The sequence below is a fragment of the Equus przewalskii genome, chromosome 3 (assembly GCF_037783145.1).
Source record: "Equus przewalskii isolate Varuska chromosome 3, EquPr2, whole genome shotgun sequence".
NCBI lineage: Eukaryota > Metazoa > Chordata > Mammalia > Perissodactyla > Equidae > Equus > Equus przewalskii.
The window spans coordinates 65,912,059-65,940,032 of record NC_091833.1 but is presented as its reverse complement, the minus strand read 5'-3'; the positions used below and the strand labels follow the sequence as shown (position 1 = coordinate 65,940,032).

General features: G+C 37.3%; 1 protein-coding gene and 1 pseudogene across 2 annotated transcripts in view; both read right to left on the bottom strand.

Moving 5' to 3' along the window:
• The window catches only part of LOC103557632 (UDP-glucuronosyltransferase 2B31-like), an 88,929-nt gene that overhangs the window by 29,995 nt on the left and 30,960 nt on the right, over positions 1-27,974 (bottom strand). The window lies entirely within an intron of this gene.
• On the bottom strand, positions 170-27,896 carry LOC103557638 (UDP-glucuronosyltransferase 2B31-like; annotated as a pseudogene).

Genomic DNA, 27,974 nt, shown 5'->3' with positions numbered 1-27,974 from the left:
CCACCCTCTGCTTTCTCTGCTAGAGGCATCATCAGTGCCCTCCTTGTGCTGCTTGTACCTCTAAGCTTGCTGATACCTTGATGCTTTCTGATGTTGCATCAGTCTCAGCTGTTGCCACCAAGATTATCAAGCTGTGAGCACTTATGTTGCTTCCAGGGTTACCTGGGTCTCATGTTTCCCTACTTGCTTTCCATGGACTCTCCACAGGCTTGGGTGTTGCTGCCTCATGCCACACCTGTGCTTGCTGCTGCTTTTGTGTTATCTGGGGGCTGTTGGCAGCACTGTTGCCAGAAGGACTTGGTTCACAGGTGTCACTGATGCTGTTGGGCACCCAGAATCTTGTATTTCTTTTATGTAGCCCCTACTTCTGGTATAGCCAGTTTCAGGGGTGCTGCCAGTGTTGGCTGGATCTGAGGTTCTGTGGTTACTGAAGCATCGGGTCTTAGGTGCCACCTGTCACTGTTTGGGGAGGACTGGGGCTAAGGTGCAAGTTTTTTCTCTTGCCCTGCAGTCTCTGGTAACTGGCATACACTGGTGTGTTTTTTGAGACTTCTGATCAAGGCACTCTGCCCCTGCTGAAGACATTTACACCTTGATGTACTCTCCACTGCTGTAAAGCCTGGTGCCACTGCCAGGTGAGGGAGAGGGGGCTGGGTTTCCAGCTTTGCTCTGTGTTCTGGAGCCTCAGGATGTGTGCAGCACTCATCATCACTTGGAGAGGCATTGGGGGCAGCCTCTCATTGTCAGTGCTGGCATGTGCACACACTAACGATCAGCTTTGGAACCTCAGATCAGGTGACCTCACCACCATCAGGAAATTTCACACCTTGGATGTAGTTTCCACTGCTGGAAAAATTGGCGCCACTGCCATGGGAGTGGGAGGATGCACATGCACTGGATCCACTTGTGGAGGGTTATGCTTGCTGTTTTGGCTCCCACAGTCTCTGTTCACAGGCATGCATGGTGGATATGCTAGGGGACTGGGTGGAGATCAAGTCATGCATATTATTTTTGCTCCCACAGCATCTCCTTGCAGTCATGTGTGCCAGGGTGAGGATCCATGTCCCTTATTGCTGCTGCTGGGTGAGGTGGAGTGGGCTGCATCCCTAGTTCCACTGCCTCCTCAGGGTCCAGTCCACCCACCTTCACATATATAGATGCATGAATCTCTTAGGTGTTCTGTTGTGCTGTATAGGGAATCCTCTGTTGGTCAATGGATATGCAACTCATTGTAAATTAGAGAGGAGAGACAAAGAGAATAACTCACTACACCATGATGCTGGCATCAATCCTGTATTTTGTTCTTAATGATGCAGTTGTAAGTAAGATTGCTTTCTTAATTCCTCTTTCAGATAGTTCATTGTTAGTGTATAGAAACACAATCAATTTTTGCTTGTTAATTTCATATCCTGCAAGTATAACAAGTTCATTTATTAGTTCTAATAGATTTTTGATGGAGTCTTTAGGATTTTGTATAACCTGTCCTTTTTATACCCATCATGCATTGCTTAACAACAAGGGTATGTTCCAAGAAATATGATGTTAGGTTATTTTGTCATTGTGAAAACATTATAGAGTATACTTACACAAACCTATATTTATAGCCTACTACATACCTAAATTATATCTTATGCACTAGTCTTATGGGACCACTGTCATATATGTGGTTTGTCACTGCCTAAAATATCATTATGCAGACATGACTGTATATACTATTATGTCATCTTCAAATAATGACAGCTTGGCTTCTTTCTGTCCAATTAGGATTCCTTTTATTTGTTTTTCTTGCATTATTGCTGTGGCAAGTACCTTTAATATATTATTGAATAAAACTGGGTATAGTGGGAATCCTTGTCTTATTGCTTATCTTAGAGAAAAAAGTTTCAGCTTTCATCATTAAGTAGGATGTTAGCTGTGTTTTTCTTACATGGTCTTTATTATGTTGAAATATGCTCACTCTATGCAACTTTATTTTGAGAGGTTTTATCATAAGTATATGTTGAATTGTGTCAAATGCTTTTTCTGCATCTCTGGGATGATCATATGATTTTTATCCTTTGTTTGATAACCTAGTGTATCATGTTGATTGATTTGTTGGTGCTGAACCATCCCGGCAAATCTGGGATGAATCCTATTTGACCATGCTGCATTACCCTTTTAATGTATAGTAGACTTTGATTTTCTAATATTTTGTTGGTTTTTGCATCTATATTCATTAGGAATATTGTCCTGTAATTTTTTTAATATCTTCATCTGGTTTTGATATCATGGTAATTCTAGTCTCATAACATGAGTTTGGGAGCATTTCTTCCTCTTCCATTTTGGGAATAGTTTAAAAATGAATGGTATTGAGGTTGTTATCAAGATAGTTGCATAGCTGGACTCTGAACTCACTGCCTCCCATGATCACAACCAAGTTGCAACTCTTCTTGGGATAATTACCCCTGAGTGACAACTGAAAACTGGATAAAGAGAACCCCCACAACAAGGGACAATGCTTGTTGAGTTAGAGAGGCATAAATTCCTTTCCGGAGAGACAAAAGTCACCTCTAAGTCTCAGAGCTTCATGCCTAGCAACCTTAAGGTATGCAGCCTTCTGTGGAGGAGTAGGGGAACTGAATGGGGGAGCATTACTACTATGAGCATCCTTTGGACTCAGCACAACTGAGATGAGTGTGATAATGTCTGGCTTGCCAACTGTTAACTACAACAGGGAATACTCCTAGAAAAGCTATCGTACATAAACAGAAACAAAACAGCTCTTAAAGGGCCCATGTGCAAATTCACCCATTTCAGAAAGCCACCTAAAATGAGCAGAAAGAAAAATGCACAGTCCTTTGGTGAAAAGAGACTCACTTGATAGGCTCTGGGTACATTTTCGTGAGAGGTGAGACCTCTCCAGGGACTGAAATATGGCAAGCAGCCATTATTGTGGCTTAGTGCAGGTATGCTGGCACAGACTCTGGCAGATGCCATTGGAGTTCTTCCCCTGGTCTATTTGCCCAGAGTTAGCAACACCCACTAGGGTGCTGATTTAATCCAGCTCAGCCAGGGCAGGAAGTGCACCCTGGAGACTAGTCTCACCAAACAGCAAGCCCTCAGGCAACTTTTTGGCCTGCATAGACTGAGTGTCTGGGTCCTGTGCAGGCAGGTGAGTAGGTCCAACTCTACAGGGCAGGGCTTGCATGAGGAGTGGGTGGAGTGTGTGTCAGCCTCTGCAGTGGGGTGACTGAGACCACTCCAGAGGGTCAGGATGTGTGCATGGGCCAGGACTGTGTTGATGGTGTGTGTGGACATGTGGGCCACAGGGCTTATCAGTGGCAGAATACCAGTGTTTCTCAAAGTCACATAGGGGATCAGTCCTGCCTTCCATAGCCTGAAACAATTGGGTTCTCTGGCTTCTGGGGCATGCCCCTGTCAGCCTCTATCCTGATAGCTGACAACAGCCTTACAGGCTGGTTGTCTACAACAATTGTAAGCCACTGAGCCTAGGAACCAGCCACACTGGGGGCCAACTCACTTAACAGAAAAATTTCAACAGTAATGTGCTATTAGACCTTGCAGTGTACTGTGCTGGGGCCCCCTTCAAACCTGATAAAGTGACTAAAGGGTCCATAGCTGCCACAGATAGCTGAGTATTACAACCCGCCAGACAGGGGCATGGCCTAGACTCTATGGGCACCTGTAGGAAAAGCAACCCTTCCACAACAGAAGGACACATGTAGTCCACACAGGGGTTACTCCTGGAACATTTGTAACTGGTGATGAGAGAGAAGCACACTACTGAGCCTCAAAATGCATGTCTTACATAAGGCCAGTTCTCCAAGATCAGGAGACATAACTGCCCACCTAAAACATTGATATAAGCCCAGAGAAAGAGATAAAATGAGGAGGAAAAGGAATACATTCCAAGCAAGGGAACAGGACAAAACTCCAGAAAAAGAGCTAAATGAAACAGAAATGAACAATCTACCTAACAGAGAGTTCTAACAAAAAGTCATAAGGATGCTCACTGATCTTGGGAGAAGAATGGATAAATTCAGTGAGAACGTCAACAAAGAATTGGAAAATATAAAAAAGAATGAATCAGAAATGAAGAATGCAATATTGGAAATGAAAACTTCACTAGAGGGCCTCAATCACAGTATAGATGATGTAGAAGAACAGATCAGCGTGCCGGACGAATGACTAGAGGAAATCACCCATGCTGAACAGATGAAATAAAAAAGAATTTAAAAGAACAAGAACAGTCTATGAGACATCTGGGAAATCATCAAGCGCACTAAATTCATGTTATATGTGTCCCAGAAGGAGAAAAGAGAGACAGAGGGGAAGAGAATTTATTTGAAGAAATGATAGCCGAAAACTTTCCTAACCTAAAGAAGGAAACAGACACACAAGTACAGGAGGAAAAGAGAGGAGCAAACAACATAAATGCAAAGAAGGCCACACCAAGACTCATTATAATTAAAGTGTCCAAAATTAGAGATAAAGAAAGAATCTTAAAAGCCACAAGAGAAAGCCAACAAGTTACATGCAAAGGAAACCCCAGAAAACTGTAAACTGACTTCTCAGCAGAAACCTTACAGGCTAGAAGTGAGTAGCATGATATATATAAAGTGCTGCAAAGAAAAAACCTACAACCATGTCATGATCTGATGTGTTTTCAAAAATATCATTCTAGCTACTGAGCGGAAAATAAACAGTAGAGTTGTGAAGAGGAGTATAGAAGCACAGGGACTGATGAGGAGGCATTTCATCCACGATGACACAGTTCCTCTTTAAAAACTTCAAGAGAGCCATCCTTCATATGCATTTCTACCATCCAAGTTACAGTGCTTAGAATGGCTCCTACTATTTCCTCTGCTAAAAGAAAATTTACCTTTCCCACCATATATTTCATCTTCACTTTTTAAAATATTTGTCAAGTAGAAAACTCAAATTTAAAAGCCAAATTTTTATGAGACCCAAATAAAAAATATACTAATTCTTTGCCATTTATTTCAAATCGTATGTATGACATTTTTCAAACCCTTCATGGGAATAATATGCTTGGGCAAATTAACTTCACTTCAAAGTCGATGTTGCTGTGCTTCTTTTTTATATATAAAATGAATGCTATTAAATTGTCAAAAATTCATCATGATCAACCAATAAAACCTCTAGATCAAGCAGTCTTCTGGAGGGTTTGTCATGTACCACAAAGAAACCAAACACTTTCAGCCAGCCTCTCCTGACCTCACATGATTCCAGTACCAATCCTTGGATTCAATTTGGTTCCTGCTGACCCGTGTGGCAAATGCTATATTTATCATCACAAAATGTTGTCTATTTTATTGCCCGAAGATTGCTAAAACAAGAGGGGAGGAGCACTAAATGAGGTGGATTCAAGATGACAGTGTAGGAAGAGTTTGAACTTACTTCCTCCTATAGCCATAACAAATATACAGCTACATCTGAATCCTTTCCCCCTGAAGAGAAACTGAGAGCTAAAGGAACACCTTCTCCATGATGAAGGATGAAAAGGACATTGAGATGGGTAGGAGAGGCAGAGAAAGCCTTTTACCAAACACCCCACTCCTGTCAACGAGGCACACAATAGTCGTGTACCTCATATTGATGTTTCGGTCAACAACAAACTGCATGTATAATGCTGTTCCCATATGATTAGTAGCATATAGCCCAGGTGTGCAGTAGGCCATACCATGTAGGTTTTTTAAGTACGCTCTGTGTTGACCACACAATGATGAAACCACATCACAATTCATTTCTCAGAATGTATCCTCAACTGAAATGACATACAACTATGGGGAAGGATCTCACCAGATGGGCACTTCTCCTGGAGGAACAAGGGGTTGGCATCCCGCAGTAGGAACCTCAGCCTCTGGGATCTGCACCAGAGACATGAGACTCCCAAACTTGTGGCTTAGAAAGCCAACGGGGCTGACACCACCCAAGCATCTCAAAGTGCTATAAGAAACTGAGATTCCTTTCTTAAAGGGCCTGTGTTTGGTCTCACACTCCCAGAAACACAGCAAAACAATAGCAGTGTGAAAAGTGCTAAGACTATGTGTGAAGGAGAGTCATTTGTGAATCTAAAAGCACTGGCTGGAAGGACTGGACAGTGGAAACACTCCCTGGGGATGGGAGTGCTGGGAGGCATCATTTTTGTTCTCCCCACCTAACATACCAGACATGCACAGGGGAGCTCAGATGTCGGGACAAGCAGTTGTGGCACAATCCCACCACTTTGCTGAACCTGGAGAAATATGACAGTTGCAGCACTCCCATGCTCTCTGGCTGGGGTGGGAGGGTGAGAAAACAGGGCATTTTCCTACTCTTTAGCTAAAGTCTGAGAGGCAGTCACCTATGACAATTCCCCTCTGCCTGGTTGGGGCTAAAGAGTGCGATCAATAAATATTCTCTTACTCTCAGCCTAAAATCCAGGCAAGAGCTCAGACAAGGCACTCTGCTGTTTCACTGCTGAAACCTGTGGGCACCCACATTCAAATCATTTTTCATCACTGCCTTTTCCGAAGCCAGAGAGCAAGCCTGGCCCACTACACACTCAAGCTGCCTAGTTAATGCCAGCAGCTTTGATTTAGTTTTGGAAGGTTGAATTGTTCTTGGAATTTATTCATTTCTTCTACATTATCCAATTTGTTGGCATATAGCTTTTCATAGTATTCTCTTATAATCCTTTGTACTTCTGTGTTGTTTATTGTAATTTATCCTCTTTCATTTCTGATCTTATTTATCTGAGCCGTCTCTCTTTTGTTTCTTGGTGAGTCTAGCTAAAGGTTTGTCAATTTTATGTATTTTTTAAGACAGAACTTGCATTTATTCATTCACACATTCAGGAAGTTCATGTTGAATCCATCTTACATGACCTGTAGTCGGGGGATAAATTAGAGCAAGAGGCCCCCAGTTTCCTTTGGCCAACTCAGAGTGGTGCCAGCCTGAGGCTGCAGGACACCAGGAGGGCCTGTGAAGTCTGTGCAGTTGGCAGACGTGTTTTTTAAAAAAATATTTTATTGAGGTCATAATGGTTTATAACATTCTATAATTTCAGGTGTACATAATTATCTCTCTCTCGCTCTCTCTGTTTTTTTTTCTTTTTTTGGTGAGGAAGATTGGCCCTGAGCTAGCAACTGTTGCCAATCTTCCCTTTTTCACTTGAGGAAGATGGTTCCTGAGTTAATATCCATGCTAATTTTCCTCTACTTTGTATATGGGATGCCACCACGGCATGGCTTGATGAGCAGGGTGTGAGTCTGCACCCGGGATCCAAACCAGGCTGCTGAAGCAGAGTACACGAACTCGACCACTACACCACTGGGTGGCCCCCAGGTGTATATTATTATATAACAGTTTCTGTATAGACTACATAGTGCTCACTACCATTAGCCTACCTTGTATCTGTCACCATACATATGTGACACTTTACCTCTTTGCCCACCCGCTTCATCTTTGGTAACTACTAATCTGTTCTCTTTATTCCCATGTTTGTTTATCTTCCACATATGGTATTTGTCTTCCTCTGTCTGACTTATTTCACTTAACATAATATCCTCAAGGTCCATCTACATTGTTACAGATGGGATGACTTTGTCTTTTTTATGGCTGAGTAGTATTCCATTTCATATATATATGTGTGTGACCTCTCCTTTATCCATTCATCAGTTGATGGGTATGTGGTTTGCTTTCACATTTAGCACTTGTTAATAATGCTGCAATGAACATGAGAGTGCAGAAATCTCTTTATATTGTTGATTTCATGTTCTCTGGATAAATATCTAGTAGTGGGATAGCTGGATCATATGGTATTTCTATTTTTAATTATTTGAAAAATATCTATACTGTTTTCCATAGTGGCTGCACCAGTTTGCATTCCTACCAGCAGTGTATGAAGGTTCCCTTTTCTCTACACGCTCTACATTTGTTATTTTTTATCTTGGTATCCGTTCTGACAGGTGTAAAGTGATATCTCATTGTACTTTTGGTTTGCATTTCCCTAATAATTAGTGATGTTGAACATCTTTTCATTTGTCTGTTGGACACCTGTATAACTTCTTTGGAGAAATGTCTGTTCATATCCTCTGCTCATTTTTTTAATCAGGTTGTTTATTTTTTGTTGTTGAGTTGTATGAGTTTTATATATATTTTGGAAATTAACCCCTTGGTTAGATATATGATTTGGAAATAATTTATCCCAATTAGTGAGTTGTCTTTTCATTTTATTCATAGTTTCGTTTGCCTTGAAGAAGCTTTTTAGCCTGATGTAGCCCCATTTGTTTCTTTTTTCTTTTTTCCCTTGCCTGAGTAGTCATGGTTTTTGAAAAGGTGCTGCTAAGATTTATGTAAAAGAGTGTACTGTCTGTATTTTATTATAGGAGTTTTATAGTTTCAAGTCTTAAATTCAAATCTTTAATCCATTTTGAGTTAATTTTTGTGTATGGTGTAAGATAATAGTCTACTTTCATTCTTTTCCACGTGACTGTCCATTTTTATGAACACCATTTATTGAAGAGAATTTCCATTCTCAATTGTATGTTCTTAGCTCCTTGTTGAAGATTAGCTGTCCATAAATGTGTGGTCCTATGGGCTTTCAATTCTCTTCCATTGGTCTATATGTCTGTTTTTGTTCCAGTACCATGCTGTTTTGATTACTATATCTTTTTAGAATATTTTGACATCAGGGACTATGATGCCTCCAGATTTGTTTTTTTTCCCTGAAGATTGCTTTGGCTATTCAGAGTCTTTTGTTGTTCCATGTAAATTTTAGGGTTTTTTGTTCTATTTCTGTGAAGAATGTTATTGGGATTCTGATTGGGATTGCAGTGAATCTGTAAATAGCTCTATTTAAAATGGACATTTTAATTATGTTTATTCTTTGTATCCATGATAATGGAATATCTTTCCAGATCCTTATGTCTTCTTCAATTTATTTCAATAATGTCTTATAGTTTTCAATGTAGAAGTCTTTCACTTCCTTGGTTAAATTTATTCCTAGATATTTTATTCTATTTTTTGTGATAGTGAATCAGATTGTATTCTTGAATATATTCTAGAAATGAAATTTATTTTTGCAGGTTGATTTGGTACCCTGATACTTTTCTGTAGTTGTTGATTATTTCTAATACTTTTATGGTGGATTCCTTCAGGTTTATTTATAAATAGAATCGTGTCTTCCACAAACAGTGAGAGTTTTACTTCTTTCTTTCCAATTTGGTCACCTTTTTTTCCTTTCTCTTGCCTAATGGCTCTGGCAAAAACTTCCACTGCTATGTTGAATTGGAGTGGTGAGAATGGACACCCTTCTCTTGTTCCTGTTCTCAGAGGGATGGCTTTCAGTTTTTCACCATTAAGCATGATGTTGGCTGTGGGTTTGTAATATACAGCACTTATTGTGTTGAGGTACTTTGCTTATAAGCCCATTTTATTGAGAGTTTTTATCATAAATCCATGTTGGGTCCTGTCAAATTCTTCCTCTGCATCTCTTAAGATGATCATGTGATTTTTATTCCCCATTTTCTAACGTGGTGTGTCATACTGATTGATTTACATATATTGAGCCATTCCTGTCTTCCTAGTATAAATCCCACATGGTCATGGTATGATCCTTTTAATGTATTGGTGTATTTGATTTGCCAATATTTTCTTGAGGATTTTTCATCTATGTTCAGCAAAAATATTGCCTTGTAATTTTCCTTCTTTGTGTTGTCTTTATCTGATTTTGGTATCAGAGTAATATTAGCTTCGTAGAATGAGTTAGGAAGCATTATGTCTTCTTAAATTTTTTGGAAGAGTTTGAGAAGGATAGGTATTAACTCTTTGAATATTTGGTAAAATTTTCCAGAGAAGCCATCATCTGGTCCTGGTCTTTTGTTTTTTGGGAGGTTTTGATTGCTGTTTCTCTCTCTTTACCTGTGATTGGTCTATTCAGATTTTCTATTTCTCCTTGATTTAGTTTTGGGAGGTTGTATGAGTCTAAGAATTTAACCATTGCTTCTAGTTTATCCAATTTGTTGACATATAGTTTCTCATAGTATTCTCTTATGATCCTTTGTATTTCTGTGGTATCCACTGTAATGTCTCATTTTTAATTTTTACTATTTTTTTCACTTTCTTCTTTTATTTACAGTCTGGCTAATGGTTTGTCAACTTTGATTATCTTCTGAAAGAAGCAGCTCTTAGTTTCATTGATCCTATCTATTGCTTTTTTAGTCTCAATTTCATTTATTTCTGCTCGAATTTTTATTATTTCCCTCCTCCTTACTTTGGGCTTTGTTTTCTTTTTCTATTTCTGTTAGGTGTAGTTTAAGATTATTTATTTGTGATTTTTCTTGTTTGTTGAAGTAGGTCTCTATTGCTATAAATTTTCCTCTTAGCACCACTTTTGCTGAATGCTATAAGAGTTGGTATGTTTTGTTTTCATTTCCATTTGTCTCCAGGTGTTTTGATTTCTCCTTTGATTTCATCATTCATCCAATGGTTGTTCAGTCACATGCTGTTTAATCTCCACATTTGTGCCTTTGCCAGTTTTTTTTTTCTTGTAGTTTAGTTCTAGTTTCATAGCATTGTGGTCAGAAAAGATGCTTGACATGATTTCATTCTTAAATTTATTGAGGCATACCTTGTTTCTCAACGTACAGTCTATCTTTGAGAATGTTCTATGTGCACTTGAAAAGAATGTGCACTCTGCAATTTGGGGATGGAAGGTTGTCTCTCTATATGCAGCTATTAAGTCCATCTGGTCTAGTGTTTCATTTAAGGCCAATATTTCCTTGTTAATCTACTGTTTGGATGATCTACTTATTGATGCAAATGGAGTGTTAAAGTCCCCTACGATTATTGTAATACTGTCAATTTCTCCTTTTGTGTCTGTTGATATTTGCTTTATATATTTAGGTGTTCTTATCTTGGGTGCATAGATATTTACCAATTTTATGTCCTTGTCTTGGATTGTTCTATTTATCATTATGTAATGCTCTTCTTTGTCTCTTGTAACAGTTTCTGTTTTAACATCTATATGTCTCACATATGTATTGATACCCCAACTTTCCTTTAGTTTCCAGGGAGTATCTATTCCCTTCACTTTCTGTTTGTGAATACCTTTAGTTCTGAGCTGAGTTCTTGGCAGCATGTAGGTGTTTTGTATTTTTAATCCAGTCAGCCACCCTATGCCTTTTGATTGGAGCATTTAGTCCATTTACATTTAAAGTAGCTATTTTTTTGCTTTTTAAAAATTATTTTATTTATTTTTCTTTTTGTATTGTGGTAACATTTATTTATAACATTATATAAATGTCAGGTGTACATAATTATATTTCAATTCCTGTGTAGATTACATCATGTTCACCACACAACTAATTACAATCCATCACCATACTCATGTGCCTAATCACTCCCTTTCACCTTCCTCCCTCCCTGCTTTCCTCTGATAATCAGCAATCCAATTTCTGTCTTTATGTGACTATTTCTTGTTGTATTACCTTCTACTTATGACTGAGATCATATGGTACTTGACTTTTTCCCTCTGACTTATTTCATTTAGCATAATATTCTTGAGGTCCATACATGTTGTCACAATGACTGGATGTCATTATTTCTTATGGTTGAGTAGTATTCCATTGTGTATATATGCCACATCTTTATTGTTTCACCCCTTCATGGGTACCTAGGTTGCTTCCCAGTCTTCACTATTGTGAATAATGCTGCAGTGAACATAGGGCTGCATGCATCTTTACACATTCATGTTTTCATATTCTTTGGATAAACATGCAGCAATGGAATACCTGGATCATGTGGTAGCTCTATTCTTAATTTTTTGAGGAATCTCCATGCTATTTTCCATAGTGGCTGCACCAGTTTGCACTCCCAACAGCAGGATATGAGAGTTCCCTTCTCTCCACATTCTCTCTGACACTTATTGTTTCTTGTCTTGTTAATTATAGCCATTGAGATGAGAGTGAGGTGATATCTGATTGTAGTTTTGATTTGCATTTCACTGATAGTTAATGAAGTTGAAAATCCTCTCATGTACCTGTTGGCCATCTGTATATCTTCTTTGGAGAAATGTTTGTTCGGAACTTTTGCCCACTTTTTAATTGGGTTGTTAGTTTTTTGTTGTTGTTGAGATGTATAAGTTCTTTACATATTTTGGATATTAACCCCTTATCAGATATGCGGTGTGTAAATATATACTCCCAAATGTTAGATTGCCTTTTCTTGTTCTTGATGGTTTCCTTTACTGTGCAGAAGATTTTTAGTTTGATGTAGTCCTATTTATTTTTTTTATTATTTCTCTTGCCCAGTCAGACATGGAAATTCAAAGTATCCTGCTAAGACTGATGTCAAAGAGGGAACTTTCTATGTTTTCTTCTAAAATTTTCATGATTTCATGTCTCACATTCAAGTCTTTAATCCATTTTGAATTAATTTTTGTGTATGGTGTAAGATAATGGTATACTTTCATTCTTTTGCATGTGGTTGGCCAGTTTCCCCAACATCATTTATTCAAGAGAATTTCCTATCTCCATTGTATGTTCTTGGCTCCCTTGTCAAAAATTGGCTATCCATAGGTGTGTGGGTTTAATTCTGGGCTCTTGATTCTGGGCTATTGATCTTTGTGTCTCTTTTTGTGCCGGTACCACGCTGTTTAGGTTACTATAGCTTTGTAGTATATTTTGAAATCTAGTATTGTGATGCCTCCAGCTTTCTTCTTCTTTCTCAGGATTGTGTTGGTTATTTGGGATCTTTTGTTGTTCCATACAAATTTTAAGTTACTTTGTTGCATTTCTGTGAAAAATGTTGTTGGAACTTTCATAGGAATTGCGTTGAATCTGTGGATTGATTTAAGAAGTATGGACACTAAAACTACATTAATTCTTCCGATCCAAAAACACGGAATATATTTTCATTTCTTTGTGTCTTCTTCAATTTCTTTCAGCAATATTTTATGGTTTTCAGTGTACGGATCTTTGACTAGATTTGTTCCTAGGTATTTTATTCTTTTTTTTGCAACTGTGAATGGGATTGTAGTCTTAATTTCTCTTTCTGCTACTTCATTGTTAGTGTATAGAAATGCAGCTGATCATTGTATGTGGATTTTGTATCCTGGAACTTCCCCATATTCGTTTATTATTTCTAAAATGTTTTTGATGGATTCTTCAAGGTTTTCTATAAATTAAATCATGTCACCTGCAAATAGTGACAGTTTAATTTTTTCCATTCCAATTTGGATCCATTTTATTTTTTTTTCTTGCTGGATTTCTCTGGCTAGGACTTCCAACACTATGTTAAATAAGAGAAGTGGAAGTGGGCATCCTTGTCTGAGACCTGTTCTTAGAGGGATAGCTTTCAATTTTTCTCCATTAAGAATGTTATAGCTGTGGATTTATCATATATGGCCTTTATTATGTTGAGGTACTTTCCTTCTATATCCATTTTATTCAGAGTTTTTATCACAAATGGATGCTGTATCTTGTCAAATACTTTCTCTGCATCTATTGAGATGATCATGTGATTTTTATTCTTTATTTTGCTACTGTGGTTTATCACGTTGATTGATTTGGGATGTTCAACCATGCCTGGATCCCTGGAATAAATCCAACTTGCTCATGGTGTATGACCTTTTTAACTTATTGCTGTATTCAATTTGCTAGTATTTTGTTGAGGATTTTTGCATCAATGTTCATCAGTGATATTGGCTTATAATTTTTGAGGTGTGTCTTCTCCTTGTCTGGTTGTGGTATCAGGGTAGTGCTGGACTTGGGGAATGAGTTAGAAAGCTTACCCTCTTCTTCAAATTTTTGGAAGAGCTTGAGAAGGATAGGTATTAAGTCTTTTTTGAATGTTTGGTAGTTCTCACCAGGGATGCAATCTGTCCTGGACTCTTATTTTTTGGGAGGTTTTAGATTACTGTTTTCATCCCTTACTGGCGATTGATCTTTTCAAATTCTCTGTTTCTTCATGATTCAGTTTTGGAAGGGTGTATGATTCTAAGAATTTATCCATTTCTTCTAGATTATCCAACTTTTTTTGTATAACCTTTCATACTCTTCTCTTATAATCTCATATTTCTGAGTTGTCCATTGTAAATTGTCCTCTTTAATTTATTTCAGATTTTACTCATTTGGGCCATCTCTCTTTTCTCTTGGTGAGTCTAGCTAAGAGATTGTCACTTTTGTTTATCTTTTCAAAGAACCAGCTCTTAGTTTTATTGAATTTTTCTATTAATTTTTAGTCTCTGTTTCATTTACTTCTGTTCTGATTTTTATTATTTCTTTCCTTCTACTGACTTTGGGCTTTATTTCTTCTTTGTCTATTTCCTTTAGGTGCACTGTTAAATAGTTTATTTGAGATTTATCTTGTTTGTTGATGTAGGCCAGTATTTCTATAAACTTCCCTTTTAGAACTGTTTTTGCTATATCCTATAAATTTTGGCATGTCATGTTTTCATTTTCACTGGTCTCCAGGTATTTTTTGATTTCCCCTTTTACTTCCTTATTGACCCAATCATTGTTCAATAGTATTTTGTCCAATCTCCACATATTTATGGCTTTTCTGATTTTCTTCCTGTAGTTGATGTCTAGTTTCATACTTTTGTTGTCTTAAAAGATGCTTGCTGTGGGGCTGGCCCAGTGGCCGAGTGGTTAAGTTCGCGTGCTCCACTGCAGGGGGCCCAGTGTTTCGTTGGTTTGAATCCTGGGCGCAGACATGGCACTGCTCATCAAACCACACTGAGGCAGCGTCCCACATGCCGCAACTAGAAGGACCCACAATGAAGAATATACAACTGTGTACGGGGCAGCTTTGGGGAGAAAAAGGAAGAAAATAAAATTAAAAAAAAAGATGCTTGGCGTTATTTCAATCTTCTTAAATTTATTGAGACTTGTTTTGTGGCCCAATATGTAATGAATCCTGGGGAATGCTCCATCTGCATTTGAAAAGAATGTGTATTTTGTGGTTTTTGGATTGAATTTTCTGTGTATATGTACTAAGTCCATTTGTTCTAATGTAGCTTTTAAGGCCAAAGTTTCCTTATTGATCTTTTGTTTGGATGATTTATCCATTGGTGTAAGAAGGGAGTTAAAGTTCCCTACTATTATTGTGTTACTGTCTATTTTTCCTTTTAAGTCTGTTAATCATTGCTTTATATATTTATGTGCACCTATCTTGGATACATACATAGTTACAATTCTTATATCCTTTTGTTGGATTGCTCCCTTTATCTTTATGTGGTGTCCTTCTTTGTCTCTTGTTATAGTTTTTGTTTTAAAGCCAATTTTGTCTGACGTAAGTATTGTTACCTCAGTTTTCTTTTCATTGCCATTTGCTTTGAGTACATTTATCCAACTCTTCATTTTCAGTCTGTGAGTGTCTTTAGGTCTGAAGTATGTTTCTTGTATGCAGCATATATATTGGTCTTATTTTTTTTTTATCAAGTTGGCCACCCTATGCCTTTTGATTGGAGCATTTAATCTATTGACACTTGAATTAGCTATTGATAAATATGCACTTATTGACATTTTATTAATTTTTTCTGGCTGCTTCAGTAATTCTTCTCTGTTCCTTTCTTCCTCTCTTACTCTCTTCCCTTGTGGTTTGATAGCTTTTTTTAGTATTAGGTTTGGGTTTTTTTCTCTTAATTTTTTGTGTATTCATTATAGCTTTCTGGTTTGTGATTACCATAAAGTTCATATATGATAATCTAAGTATATAACAATATATATTTAGCTGATGGTTCCTTTAGTTTGAGCTCTTTCTAAAAGCTCTACTCTTTTAATCCCTTCCTCCCACATTTTATGTTTTGGTATCATGTCTGACCTCCTTTTTGTGTGTGTGGGCATCTGTTACCCTTTTATCATTGAAATAGGTAATTTTAGTACTTTTGTCTTTCAACCACCATAGGTGGTTTATCTGGTAGCTTTACTGTATTTTTGCCATTATTAGTATTTTTATTGCCTTTTTAAAAATAATTTTCTCATTCTTATTTGTGGTCTTTTCTTTCCCACTTAAATAAGTCCCTTTAGCATTTCTTGTAAAACTAGATTTTTGTTGACAAACTCCTTTAATTTTTGCTTGTCTGGGAAACTCTTTATCTCTCCTCTCATTCAGAATGATAACCTTGCCAGGTAGTATATTCTTGGCTGTAGGATTTTTCCTTTCATCACTTTAAATATGTTGTGCCACTCCCTTCTAGCTTGTAAATTTTCTGCTGAGAAGTCAGCTGATAGCCTTATGGGGATTCCATTGTATGCAACTTTTTTCCTTTCTCTTGTGGCTTTTAGGATTCCCTCCTTATCTTTAATTTTGGACATTTTAATTACACTGTGTCTTGGTGTGGGCTGCTTTGGGTTTATCTTGTTTGGTGCTCTCTGTGCTTCCTGTACCTGTATGTCTATTTCCTTCCTTAGGTTAGGAAAATATTCAGCTATCATTTCTTCAAATAGATTCTATGCCCCTTTGTCTCTCTTTTCTCCTTCTGGGACACCTACAACATGAATTTAGTGTGCTTGATGTTGTCCCAGATGTCCCTTAGACTGTTCTCATTCTCTTTAATTCTTTATTTTTTTCTTTTATCTGTTTAACTTGGGTGATTTCCTTTAGTCTTTCATCCAGCTTGCTGATCTGTTCTCCTATATCATCTATTCTGCTATTGCGTCCCTCTAGTGAATCTTTCATTTCGAGTATTGTATTTTTCATTTCTGATTGGTTGTTTGTTATATTTTCCAATTCTTTATGGACGTTCTTACTGAGTTCACCCACTCTTCTCCCAAGATCTATGAGCATCTTTATGACTTTGTTTGAACACTTTGTCAGGTAGATTGTTTATTTCTGTTTCATTTAGTCCTTTTTCTGGGATTTTGTCATGCTTCCTCACTTGGAATGTACTTGGCCTCTTCACTTTGCTTCTCTCTATGTGCTTATATTTATATATTAGGTGGGTCACCTATGTCTCCTGACCTAGTAGAGGTGGCTTTATGTAAGGGATGCCTTATGAGCGTCAGCAGTGTATTTCTACCATATCACCAGTTCCAAATGTTCCAGGATTGACCCCTGTGTGGGCTAAGTGTGTTCTTCTGTTGTGGCAGATTTGCTCTTGCTGAAGGTGCCCAGGGAAGATATGCTGTCCACTGTCTGGCTGGTTGTAATTCTCAGCTGTGTGTGGCTGCTATGGACTCTTCAGTCACTTTATCAGGCTTGAGGAGGCCCGGTAGAGTCAGCTGCAATGTCTAATAGAACCTTCTTGTTGCAGTTTTTCTGTTAAGTGAAGAGGCCCTCAGCATGGGTGGTTGTTAGGCTCAGGGGCTTACACTTTCCATAAGCCTCTGGCCTTAAAGGTACCCAATTGTTTCAGGCTTTGGAAGGTTGGGCTGATCCTCTATGTGGCTGTTTGACAAGTACAAGTCTTCTGCAGCTGACAAGCCACACTTCCCACCTGTCCACACACACCATCAACAGAGTCCTGTCCCATTTTCAGGCCATGACCTCCTGAAGTGGAACCAATTGCCCCACTGCAGAGGCCCCATACACTACACTAACACCTCACACGCTCCACCTGCTCTTCATACATGCCCTGCTCTGCAGAGGCAGACTCACTTGCCCCAGCAACAGAGGTTCCTGGCACTCCACGTTTTCAGGTCCACAAATTGCTGAAGGGCTTACTGTTGGGTGTGGCCTATACCCTAGGGTGGGGTGCATGCCCTGGGTGAGCTGGATTAAGTTGGTGATCTGGTGATTGGAGTAGACCCTGGACTAACAGGCCAGGGGAAGACTCCAATGGTGTCTGTCAGCATCTGTGTCAGCACATCTATACTAAGTCACAATAATGGCTGCTGCCAATGTCTCAGTCCTTGTAGCAGTCTCACCTCTCACCAAGATTCACCCAGAGCCTATCAGGTAAGTCTCTTTTCACCAAAGGACCATGAACCTTTTTTTCTGGTGATTTTAGATTGCTTTCTGAAATGGGTGAACTTGTGTTTGGGTCCTTTAAGAGCCGACTGTTGTCCCCTTATGTTCAATAGCTTTTCTGTGGTATTCCTTATTGTTATTACTAGGTAGCAAAGCCAGATATTATGAGCTTCATCTCAGTTGTGCTGAGCCCAAAGGATGCTTATAGCAGTAATGGTCCCCTGCTCAGATCCCAACTCTTCCTGGGAAGGCTGCATAGCTTAGGATTGCCCCTGGCTGGCCATGAAGTGCTGTGGCTTGTGAAAGTTGCTCTTTTTCTTTCCAGAAATGAATTTCTGCCTCTTCTACCTCAGTCAGGACTATCCCTTGGTGTGCAGGTTCTTTTTATCCAATGTTCAGTTCTCTCTCATGGGTAATTGTCCCCATTGTAGTTGTAAATTGTTTGGTTCTGTGGGAGGTGGTGAGTTCAGAGTCTGCTCAATCAGACATCTTGACCCCTCTCTAAAGCAGCTATAGATAAGTTTGTACTTATTGCCATTTTGTTACTTTTTTCTGGGTGTTTTAGTATTCCTTCTCTTCCCTTTTTCTTCTCTTATTCTCTTCTTTTTTTATTTGATGGCTATCTTTAGTATTATGTTGGAAGGCCTTTCTGTTTATTTTTTGCATATTTATTATGGGTTTCTGATTTGTGATTACCATGGAGTTCATATATATATAATTTCAATGAAAATAATCCGTAACCAATCTATAAATGAAAATTTGGGTGAGTTTATTCTGAGCTGAAATCTGAGTATTATAACCTGGGCGAGTCTTTCCACAAAGAAACAGAGCACTCCAAAGAAGTAGGGGTATACAGGGTGGTTATATACCCTCAGAGAGGATGTTTGACATATGATTGAAATGTCCCTTTTCCAATAGTCACGAGGCTGCTCTGTCGGCACAGCAATCAATGGAAACAGCAGATAGGTTTGCTGTCTCTGTGAACACAGCAGGTTGGCAGGTCTGTTGCCTCAAGCTGGGTGGTCACAGATGAGTGCTGCAATCAGTTCCCAGCCTAAGGAAAGATGCTTAATCTTTAAGGAGATGCCAACGTTGGGAGGGGGAGGGAAGTTGCACCTTTATCTCAAAATGTCTAAGCAGATATACAATGCATGCTCAATGGCCACAGTCAGGCCCTTTTGGAAAAAACAAAGTCAGGCCTAATTAGGTTTATACCAAATGGCTTCCTCATATACTCCAATATATTCTATTGCTTGCCGTTTCAATTTGTCAGTAATAACCTAAGACATAAGTATCAATCTATATTAAGTTGATGGTCTCTTAGGTTTGACCTCTTACTAAAACCCCTACACTTTTACTTCCCCCCATATTTTATGTTTTTGATATCATATTACCTCTTTTTTGTTTGTGTGTATTCCTTAACCTCTTATCATAGAGATAAATATTTCTAGTATTGTTGTCTTTTGATTAATATGGTTTCTTATATCTAAATCATTTCCAAGTCCAGTATCAAATTTAGGTACTTATTTTGCAATTCTAAAGCAATCTTCATAAATTAGATTTTAATTTACAAGTGGTTAATTACTATTTGCTATGTGAACATTAATTTCAGTTTCTCTACAAATTAGCTTAGTTGATGAGGAGAAAGCTATATCAGTTAGGAGACTAAAAAGTAATTCATGAATACCCAGAGACTCAAAGTGTATTCTATATATACTAGAAATAACTTACTACCATGTTCTATGAAATATGGGGCAACTGAAACCTTTCGATGCTAGGCCTGCTTCTGATTGACATCTCTTTAGATTCCCTTATCCTTCTTCAATCAGGAGGAGCTAACATTCTGATAGGTTAGGATCAGAGTCTTTTTGAGGCCACATTTTATAAAGCACAGAGTCATCTTAAGGGCTGGTGCCACTTCCACCCTTTCTCTTTCATCTTCTTGCTTCAGACGTTTAGCAGAGTCCAGTCCACCAGGAATATTTATTCTCTTTCTTTTTTTCAGCTTGTTTTTCTTTTTCTCTAAATAATAATGACTGGCTTGAGTACCTGGAGATAGCTTGGTCATCCCTGGCCATCCTTTTTCTCAGTAGCTTCCTGAAAAGCACACTGAATAGGCCTATTTCAAAATTTAGGGGAAGCAAATAGCCTTGGATTACCTGCCAAGCCTAAACTGCATGATGCCTTTCAGACTGTTATCAATTACTGCCTAATGTTTATTTTAAAGTTAATTTCTTTCTGATAACATTTGTAGTGTGTACAGTGCCCTCAGGAGTTCTGAAAGAGAAACAAGTAAATGACAGGGCAGAATTTGGTAATTTTTGTACCTGCCTGCAATATCATTATAATGTTAAAATTTTCCACTCCAACTCTAAAGTATATTTCTTTTTGACCACAATGTTAATGCCAACGTCATTGTTAATCAAAGATACCCTTTGTACTACTTTAGCTCCAGCCATGTATATTTTGGTTTTTAACGTGATATCTGAGATAAACTGAAGTGATCATAAGAGTTTACCTTTTATGCAGGAAATTTCTTTCATCAGAAATTTCTATACAGAGTTAAAAGACTCATTACTTAGTTGTCCCCTATAAGGTAATTGGTCTAACTGTGGAAGCTGAGCAAGGGCTGATAAAATCATATTGGACCTTTCTTCTATCATTTTTATGACCACTGACCCCAGAGTAAACACAATACCATTTTCTCCAGAACTCTGGGAAAACTCTTCCATTTATTGTGGAGGAAGATTTGCTCCATCATAAAAGATCAACATCATAGCAACACTATTGAGATCCTTGCCAGTTTCCAAATTGTATTACTTTCTATACTAGATAAAATCCTTATTGCTCAGTGTACTTCCTATTCCAGTTCACCCCCCTACAAAAAGAAATGTAAGAATCCAAAAGTTTCCTGGATATCTGGTGAAAACTTCATGGTCATCTTTTTTTTCAACTTTTTGTTTTAAATTGATTATTTGCTTTTTCTCCCTGGAAAATAATGACCTAACCTTTCCAACATAAAAAGTTTACTGTCTTATCCTAATCATTGTTTAAAGCTCCTTTTTAAATTGGGATATAATTGACATATAACATTATAAAGGAACCCTACCAATATAAAAAGTTTACTGTCTCTTCCTAATCATTATTTAAAGCTCTTTTTTTAATAAATTGGGATATAATTGACATATAGCATTGCATAAGTTTAAGGTGTCCAATGTGTTGTTTTGATACCTTTATATATTGCAATATGATTACCGTTATAATATTAGCTAACACCTTTCTCAGTTCACATAATTACCGTTTTTGTGGTGAGAACACTTAAATCTAGTCTCTAGAATCTTTCAAGTATATAATAGAATATTGTTGACTATAATCACAATGCTGTGCATTATATCTCTACAACTTATTCATCTTAATGTTGCAAGTCTGTACCATTTGACTAACATCTTCTCAATCCACTCACTTCACCAACCCATGTAACCACTATTCTTCTCTCTGTTTTTATGAGTTTGGCTTTTTTACATTCCACATATAAGTGATATCATGCATTATTTGTCTTTTTCAGTCTGAGTTATCTCACTTAGCATAATGTCCTCAAGGCCCATCTATGTGGTCCCAAATGGCAGGATTTCCTTCTTTATCATGGCTGAATAATATTCAATTGTGTGTGTGTGTTGTTTGTATCACATCTTCTTTACTCATTCCATCCATTGACAGACACTTAAATTTTTCCCATATATTGGCTATTGTGAATGATGCTGCAATAAACATGGTATTGTGGATATATTTTTGATATCCTGTTTTTTTGGATATATACTCAGAAGTGGGATTGCTAGGTCATATATAAGTTCTATTTTTAACTTCTTGAAGAACTTCCATACTGTTTTCCACAGTGGCTGCACCAACTTATATTCCTCACGACAGCACACAAGGGTTCGGTATTTTCTGGTATATCATTGAGTTTCCTTAAAACAACTATTTTTACTTCTTTATCAGGTAAATCATATATCTCCGTGTCTAGGTGTTTGGTTACTGGAGGATTAATGTGAACTTTTAGTGATCTCATGTTTCCTTGATTGTTCACATTCTTGGGATTTTTGTGTTGCTGTTTTCACATTTGAAGTTGCAGTCACCTACCTTAGTCTACTAACTGCCTTTAGGGTAGAAATGCTTTTGTCAGTCCGTCTATAGATGAGGCTCTGTCAGATCTTGTGTGAATACAGCTGTTTCATGCTTATTGCTCTCTCTTGTGGCAGAATTTTTAAGTCTGTATGTCTTCTCTCCATCCTATAAAGGGCAGGACCAGAGGCTGATAGCTTCCCTTTTGTTTTCCTGAAGCTCTCACTACAGGTCAAGTTTGTGGTTTCTCTCCTATCCCAGACCCTTAACTGATTTCTGCTCCTGCTCTTTAGGCTTCTAGCAAATCTTTCTCTTGTCACTGCCCTTGGCAGCATGTACAGGGAGCTTACCACAGAGAGGAGGAGTTGTGGGTTTGGAATGCAGTGTTCTGTGGGTGCCCACAGGCCATCTGGAGTATCTGCAGGAGAAGTTTGTGGACAGGCTTCCGGATAGAGTCCAGAACACGGTCAGGAGGAACTAAGTCCCTTTAATATCCTCTGGAAATCTTATATGCAACTCTCCTGATCTGCTCCCTTCCACAAATCACTGAGCACCTAATTTAATACTCTGGATGCTGTGAAAGAAATTAGTCTTTTGGTAGCATCCTGCACACGTGAAGAAGCTGAGTATTCACTCACTGGCTCTCCCTTTCCCCTGAAGGGGAAATCCTTGGGTTTCTTTTAGCCTTAAATTGTGCTGCCTTAGGGGAGGGTGATGCTAGCAAAATCCAGCTGCTCTTACCCTTTCCAATGCATCTAAACTCATATATTTTGCGCTCCAGCAGAGCTTTGGGACTTCCCCTCTGGATATCTGGACTTCTACAAAATCTCCCTAATCCATAGGTGACTGCCTAAATCAGTGTTCTCTAGGTGCTCCTGGACTGTGGCTACCAGGAGCTGGAACCAACTCACAATCTCCTGTTGATACTACAGCTGGTACTGGAATTTGTCTGCCTATTACCAGAAGCGTAGGTGAGCGAGACCTTTCCAGCATGCCCTGGCTATGGTGCTGGATCCCAAACCCCCACTAGGGCACTTTCGTTCATGGATAGCTGCCAATTTTTGCTGTTGAAGGGGGGGCAAACACAAGGGATTTCTTATGCCACCGGATTGCTTATGTCACACCTGAGGTACTATGGTCCATCCCCATGGGATGTTTACTAGCATTATAGTAGCGTTACATTTCGTCCTTATTATAATACTTTTAACCCAGTTGTTGTTACTTGCTTATATTCTGTCTTGCAAAGTAGAATGTCTGGTGTTTTGGGGCAAAAACTGTGTCTACTCTGTTTCTCTCCTTATCCAGCACGTATGCCTGGACTATGCCAGTTACTTTAAAATCGTTCTCTGAATGAATGGCTGATACCTTTTACATGTTGCATAATGAGGCCTTAATTTAACTGACCCTATTCCAAAAGTCTCCCAGGTATAATACTTTGCTCTGCAGTGATAATGAAATTCAGATTCGTGTAATGTTATTGAAATATATGAGTTTCTAATTGGCAGGCCATTTTCTCCAGCTTTCCATATCTCTCTCACTGTGATCAAACATTCTAAATGAAGAAAGAGAATCATTTCTATTGAAAATGTAAAGTAAGCAAAACCAAAAATATCCCAGGAATAAGTTACGTGAGGTAGAGTTTTGGCAGGTTTGCAGTGGAATGCTCCAACAAATTCAAAATGTGGTAAGAGTGGGCAAGGAAATTCAAAATCCCAATGATTCGAATGGGCCACATTTAAACTTTCCTTATTAACTCAGATGATGTAGTGGATCTTCCTGAAGGCAAAAATGCAAACAAAAGTAGAGGAAATGAGAGTATTGTAATGTGGATATACTAGGTAATTTTCTAGAAGAAACTTGAAATGGCACAGCCAAAGATGTTTAAACGTGTCTGTGGTGTGAAAATACAAATGTGTGTATATATGTGTATATGTATATATATGTATATATATATACACACACACACACACACATGTTTTATATATATGTTGTTTATGTACATATAAAACATAAAGTGTTAGAGACTTTCATCCCTAACATCACATCAGTACATTTGCAATCATAAAGAATTATTAAACCTAAACCACTATAGAATAAACATACATTTGTTTACTTTATAAGTTGCAAAGTGAACAGATGCAAATATAAGCAACTACTTCGATTGCTCAATCAGTTAGCCCTACCACACCCATGGAAACACCTTACTGTAGAGTACTCAGTCTTGGTTCTACAATTTAGCATGCTGTTCCCTTGATCCTAGATTTTCTGGGCAAACTGTGAGGGGTTTGAGTATATAGCTACTCTTGCATTTGGTTCATGTTAGAAGCTTAATAATATTTGTTTATTAAATAAAAATATTTGCAAATAACTGCTGGAAATTTTTCATAAACCTTGGTAATAGACATGGTCACTCAATTTTGGCTCATTTTGTCTTTAGTGAAAAGATAATTTTCAAAAAATATAGTTTAATAACTTATATGCTTGCCCTTCAACAAAATTCTAGGTCTTTATAAAGATGGTTTATAAGTACTTGGTGAAGGAATATGAAATTATTAGAAACTTCCAATTATAGGTTCCTGAATCTGGGATAGACCCACTGTATGCCTCTATTGTAACGGAACCCTTCAAGTAATATGATAAAAAAGTTTAATATTTAAATGAAACTAAACTATGCAAGAGGAAACAATTCCTCAGCACTCTAAAATTTAAGCATTTCCATAACATTTATCAGATTGAGAGATCATTTTATAATTTCATTTCATTATTTAACTTATAAGAGACACATTTCTCTGGCTTCATATTTATACAAACTCACCTTCTAAGACAGTAAGAGAATCAGGACTTCAAGTTACCAACTAAAAGCATGACTTACCGAGTAGTTCACTGTAAATCTGATCCTACTTCTTCTTATTAAATTTTTGGAACTAAAAGTCAAAATATAGCACATATATCATATTTTGTACTCTCTCCATGAATATCATTTGATCACTTAAGTCAGACAAAATAAGTATGTAGGATGGTAGGAGTGGAAGTCTTTCACTATACTTTTCAGTAATATAGCCTGGAATGAAGCAGAGACTGTACACTAAAGATATTTTCAGCAGCTCAGCCAGCAGCTCTCCACAGGGTACAATGGCATCTGAGAGAATGAGATCAAACCTTGATTCATATAGTTTTGTTACAAGTTTCTTGTGCAAAACTGCATCTTTACAGAGCTTTTCAATACAATCAGAAAATTCTCAAAGGAGTTCTTGGATTAGTGAAAAATATGTCCAAATTGTAACTTGTGGCAGATCATGTGTCCATTTGTCGATCACTTTTCTGAAAGAAAACTTAAGATCACATTTTGTTAAAGATGTAGGATTAATCTCAAATTTAATAGCAGATGTTTTATTGGAATCAACAAGAATAGAAACTGAAGATCTCAGAACAATCACTTCATGAAGTGAACTATGAACAACTAATCTACTTCAAACTCTGGACTAGCTCTTCCAGGATTGTCTTCATATTGATCCAAAGGCTATATTCTGTGGGCCACATCAACAACTTTCCAGCACGCCCAGGGCTAAAGTAACAGCTCAGCTGTAGCAGCAGAAGAACTGAAATCCATTTCATAGACATGCTGGTGGAATGCAATGCTTTTTTTAAAATTGGTAAGCCTTTCTACCATTGTTCACACTTCTATCCAAGGAGATATCAATCAGGAACTTAACATATGACCCTCCACCTCAAAGTAAATATATTACATGAACAGTCAGAGCATTTTTTTGGCAAGTTGAAAAAACAAAAAGTAAATGACCTTATTTTTATACAAATGTGTTTATTGTCTACAAGTGCTGTCATCCAGCTAAGAGATGGTGACCTTGCATGTGCAAGACACCTATGTAATGTAATATACTATAGATGAGTTGAGAACTATAGGAAGCAAGAGGTTAACTGTGTCTGTAAGTCTCTGAAGAAATAGAGAAAGTTATTATACATGTATAGACATGTATTAGACAAAATGTATGTATTATGCATATATATGACTCAAAATTTCCTGGATGATGGTTCAATAGATGTTATTTTTTTTTATAAAACTTTGTTCCATATGTAATTCTCATAACATTCAACTGATGAGTTTGAAATGTATGATTCAATGATTCATGGTATATTTGAAGAATTGTGCTACCACCATGAGGATCAAATGAAGATCATTTTCTTACACTGAAAGAAACCTTTACCCTTTAGATAGAACAGTCTAATCTCTGACTCCTCAAATCCTATCCAATCATTAATCTAGCTTCTGTCTCTATAGATTTGTCTTTTCTGAGTATTTCCTGTAATCTTCACATAATATTTTAAAGATTCATCCATATTGTAGCATATATCAGGGCTTCATTCTATTTTATTACCAGATAATAGTTCATAATATGGATGCACTACACTTTATTTATTTGTGCAGCAGTTGATGGACATTTGTGTTTTTAAAAATTTTTTGGCTTTTATGAATAATGTTTATTAACATTCATGTGTAAGCTATGAATGAACATGTTTTCCTTTCTCTTGGGTATGTACCTAGAAGTGGAACTACTGCATCATATGGTAACTCTATGCTTCATCATTGAGAAATTGGCCGACTCTTCTCCAAAGTGACTGCACCATTTTCCTTTCCCCCTAGCAATTTATCATGGTCTCAATTTATCCATATCCTTGCCAGCACAGTATTATCTTTCTCTTTGATTATAGCCAAGATAGCAGGGGTGAAGTCATATCTCACAGTGGAATCACACCTCATTGTGGTTTTTTCTTACCTTTCCCTGTTGCTTAAGGATGTTAATCACTTTGGCATATGCTTGTTTGAACATTGTATATCTTCCTTGGAGAAATGCCTATTCAGAACCTTTGTCATTTTTTTGATTGTGTTATCTGTCTTCCTCTTTTTAATTGTAAGAGGGTTTATCTATCTATCTATCTATTTATGCATCTATCTATCTATACATACATATGCATATATGTATAATCTAGAAATAAATCTCTTACATATAGTGTATAAAAAGACAAAGGTTTTGTATATTGATTTATATCTTGCAAATTTACTGAGTTTGTGTATTAGTTTTAATATTTCCTCTGTAAGGTCTTTAAGGTTTTCTACATATAAGACCAGGTAATCTGCAAATAGAGATGATTTTATTTTATTCTTCCTGATTTGGATACATTTTATTTATTTTTGTTGCCTGATAGTCTGGATAGAACTTTAGTAAATGTTGAATAGAAGTAGTGAGAGTGAGCATCTTTGCCTTATTCTTGATTTTAGAGGAAATACTTTCAGTTTTTTGCCTTTGAGTATTATTGAGAAAGGTCTTTAAAAATGCCCTATTATGACTAGATTTGTGCATTTTGGTTTTTCTTTTTGTCTAATTTTACTTCGTTTATTTGGAGGATTTATTTGTAGATGTTAGCAAGTAAAAATTGCATTGTTTTGAAAGATTAAGGTATTAGTCATTATGAAGTATTTACCTTTATTTTTAGTAGTATTTCTGGTTTACTGTGTCTGATATTAGTATAGGTACAGCATCTCTCTTTGGTTACTGGTGAAATAAATCTTTTCCTACCTTTGTACTTACAATCTTCTTGTACACATTTGTGTAAGCATATCTTGTAAACAGTATATATAATTAATTTTGAAATCTAGTCTGACAATCTTTGTGTTTAAATGATTTAGCCTGTTTAGATTTACTGTTAGTACTGACATCTTTACATTTTCATTTACTACTTTATCCTGCATTTTCTTTTCTATTTGTACAATCTGCTTTATTTTTCCTTTTCTATTCTTCATTGCCTCTTTTAAAAGTATTTTTAAATTCAGTTGTACTGCTGTTTTCTTCTCAATAATACAAGTTTAAAGTACTCTTCCAAGTGATACTCTCTTAATATAATAATAAGCTGATAGTAGT